We start from the raw sequence: 4,351 nt of genomic DNA, 5'->3' as shown, positions 1-4,351 counted from the left end.
ACATGCAAGAATTGAAAGATCGAATTTCCATAGAATTTGTTAGAAAAGAAAGACATGGAAGGGTTGGAGGCCTTGGATTGGGTCCAACACCATCTAGCTATTATGGGCATAGCTCTCAGCAATTTACATCCTCAACAAGTTAGCCTCGCAAGAAATCTCAATGTTGAGAAAGGGGTTACAAACTATGTAATAACGTGTCCAGCAAATGGAAGTTGAAAAAGTTGAAAAGCGTGCTAGAATGGATCAGGAGCGTAAGCAATTGCATAATCGATTCAACTCTTTTATAAATTTTGTGCAACAATAATTTCCAAGAACCAATCTAGGTGGTCCACCAACTCAGGTATCATATTTAGTATAATATTTAACTTTTTTTAATATTAGAAATAACTTATTATAAATGATAAAAAACTATTTTACTTTATTCAATAGGTTCTTGAGTAAGCTAGCAATCGTGGTGGAAAAAATCCTTTTATCAAATAGCAGTGCTCTAAATCTAAGTGCTCATTAATTTCATACAGTTTAAATTTTTAGTTAATGCATTAGTACAATTTGAATGTATAGTATTAAACTTTGTGTTTCATGCAAATTGAAACAAATTATGTATTTAAATATTTTAATATTTATAATATTTAGTTCATAAATTCATAAATTCATTTTTTTAATATAAAAATATTTATTTATTTTTTATTTAATTATAGTAGTAAATATTAAAAACAAGTAAAATTCCTAACTTAGCAGTGTTTTCATACACAAACGCCACTAAATTTAATAGTGTTTTTTAGTGGAAACATTGCTAAATGTTGAAATTTAGTAGCATTTATCTCAAAAACACTGCTAAATTTAGCAACATTTCTGCGCAAAAACACCACTAAATTTCAGCATTTAGTGGCATTTATTTAACGGTGTTTTTGCACACAAACGCCACTAAATTTAATGGCATTTACGCACAAAAACACCTTAAAATTAGTGATGTTTCTCCCTAAAATGCCACTATTTTTCCTAACATAGGTATAGCTGGCATTTTTAGTAGCATTTTTTACAAACGCCATAAATTGTATAGTAGCATTTATAAATGCCACTAAATATTAAAAAAAACATTACTAAAATCCTATTTCCCTATAGTGATAGAAACACATTTTATTCTTGTTAAATTTAGATTTTTTAATTCCATTCTTCTTAACTTTAAAATTGTTTTGAAATTTGCTAGAAGACTTGTGAGTTTTTCTAGAATTTTGTCCACTCACATAGTTCACATTGAACCTCCAAGAAAGAGTGCATTTTTTGTATGATTTTTCACTTCAATCTGTATGTGAGTCTGAAATTCTTCAATAGTAAAAGTATATGTTGAATGCAAACTTTTTTTCCTATATCCATTCCAAGAAGGAGGAAGTTTTAATGAAATAGCTCTAACTTGAAGTGAATCAAGAACTTTAATTTCTAGCTCACTTAACCTAGAAACCAAAATTTGTAACTCGTGCAGTTGGTCCATAATTGGTTTGTCATAAGTTATTGCAAATTCAAAGTATTTCAAGGCCAAAAACTTATCAATACCTTTCTTTTCGTTCATGTATTTGTGTTTAAAAGCAATCTATATCTCTTTTGTTTTTCATATTTCTATATAGATTATATAGACGATCAAATAATGAATTCAAAATATAACCGTAATAGACTAGTTCATCTTCTTCACATTTGCTTTTTGTTGCCTTAATAGCAATAGAATCTTCAGGAGTTGATTTTGGAATTGGTTTCAAATTTAGATCATGTACATAAAACATCTTTAATGCAGTCAATAGAAAAACCATTTTGTCTTTCCACCTAGTGTAGATTGATCAATTAAAACGATCAAGTTTGATTACATCTTGATTTTGAAAATGAACCTTCATGCTTGATTCCAAATCCATAGCAGCTTTGGGGACAACAGTAGATGTATCCATAATTGCCTTTAAATTATTGAAACATTTAAGAAAATAGAAATAATAAGTGTCATAATGTATAGATTCGTGGACCTACTACTAGACATGGGTTAAAGGAATCGCCACCAATCTTTTTTGTTTAGGTATAATTGGCTACTTGAAACAATTTTTGATATGCGAAACTAGATTTTAAGTTTGGGAGTACGGTTATATGTGAGGAAGATTATAGCACCCTCACAGTGACCACCCAAAGGATGGTACTAGTTTGATATCAAATTATCCAAGCCTTAAACATGTTTATATTTTACCAAAATATTTAATATTGAAAATTAATCCTAAAATTATCCCAACAGTTTGGTAACAATTTAAGATAATTCTCTCACCTCATGAGTATTCATGGAGACTAGTGTCCTATCCTGAAGAGGCTCCGTCATCGAATTTATTATAATATTTTATTAAAAAAACTAGTAAAGTCTCCCAATAGTTTGGTGGGACTTAGTTTGAAGCAGATCTCCAAATAGTTTGATGAGATTTTTATTCAAAAATATTTATAAAAATTTTATTCTTTTGAGAAAAATTCATTAAGTCTCCCAATAGTTTGGTAGGACTTAATTTAGAAAGCAATTCTCCAATCGTTGGAAGGATAAAAAAAATATTTTTATTATGTTTTATTATTATTAGTTTTTTCAAAATTGATTTATGAAATTTTTCAATAGTTTGGTGGATTCCATAAATTTACTTGAAAAAGATTTATTTTTATTTTTTTATTTTATTTTTTTAACTTATTTGAAAAGTTTTTTTTCTTTTTTAAATAAAAATAGAATTTTGGAAAATATTCAATAAAAATAATTAATAAAAATAAAAAAATTAAAATAAATTAAATTAAAAATATAAAATAAATAAAATCAAAAAATAAAAAGAAAATGGAAAAGGAAAAGGAAAACCTGCAAGTTGGGTTGGGTCAGTATGCGGTTTGACGTATGAGTCAACAAGTCAAAGCACCAATTTCAGTATACAGAAACTGCATTGTATTGGGTCCTTATAAAGGCCAAGCTCAATGTTTTAACCTCATAATTCCCTTGGTCATCTCTCTCTGCCTGAATTCTCTTTGCCCTCTCTCTAAAATTCCTAACACCCACCAAAACTAAAAATTCTTGCCAGTTTTTGGAATATCTCATTGAAAAATTCAACCTTGTAGGAAAATTCAACAAAAAAATTCATCTTAAACCTAGATTTTTCAGAAAAAACCCAAAATTCTCCCAGATTTCCCATATTGCTTCAAAAACCTCCCAGAAACTTAATTCTAACCCTAGAAACTTAAAATCGAATCTAGAACTTTAAATTAATCCCCAAAATCAAAATTCCTGAAACCTAAAACCAAAAGTCACAGCAACTAAAAATTTCAAAAATTTAAACATTAGGCCTTTTCACCTAATCCACCATTCCTCTTTAAAATCCATTTTCTCTATTTCTCTAATCTTTAGTTTAATTTATAGGCATCTTTAAGGCAATCTTTAAGAAACAAACAAAACCAATCCCAAGCTTGAATCATAGGATTGGATTCTGCCCAAACACACTTTAGGATTTTGATTCAATCCTAATTGAATTTATAGTTACCCTGACTTGATTTTGCATTAAAAACCTTTAACTATGATAGGATTTTGATCTACTAATTTAGTTTTCATTTCCATAATTCTCGTCAGAAATCAACAAAGAAAAGAAAGAAAAAAGAAACAATAATAATAATAGAAATAGTATAATATACTATACTAATAATAATATAACAAAATAATAGTAACAAAAATAATGGCAATAATAAAAATTGATTCAATAGACCCCGACATAGATGGGTGTCTACAGCTGCCCTTATTTGTATATCTCTATTAGATAGAGATGGTGCAAAGATGTAGACATCGACTCTGTTCCAATCCAAGAATCAAATCAGTAAGTAGAAATGATTGGGATGAAATCGAGAGTCCCAAAAATGATCTGACTGAGCCAAGATCAAGTGATCAAGATAGAACTATGAATTTGAAAAATGATTTGGACTGAGCCGAGATCGAATGATTGGAATGAAACCACGAGTCTGAAAGTGACCAAGACCCAGTTGAGTTCGAAGATGAATGACCAAGATGAAACTGTGAGTCAAGAAAATGTTTTGAACTAAGCCAAAATCAAATGACTAAGACAAAACCGCAAGTTTGAAAGTGACCAAGATTGAGTCAAGGTCGAAGATGAATGATTAAGATGAAATTACGAGTCAAGAAAATGATCTAGACTGAACCAAGATTAGATGACTAGGATAAACCACGAGTCTAAAAGAATAAAGTGATCAGGATTGAGTCAATATCAAAGATAAATCACTGAGACAAAATCACGAGTCAGAAAAATGATCTAGATTGAGTCGAGATCGGATGATCGAGATAAAATCGTGAGTC

Source organism: Durio zibethinus, chromosome 10 (genome assembly GCF_047325235.1).
Source record: "Durio zibethinus cultivar Kanyao isolate XHJ-2024 chromosome 10, ASM4732523v1, whole genome shotgun sequence".
Classification (NCBI taxonomy): domain Eukaryota; kingdom Viridiplantae; phylum Streptophyta; class Magnoliopsida; order Malvales; family Malvaceae; genus Durio; species Durio zibethinus.
The sequence above is the reverse complement of the archived record's forward strand: the minus strand, read 5'-3'. Positions refer to the sequence as shown.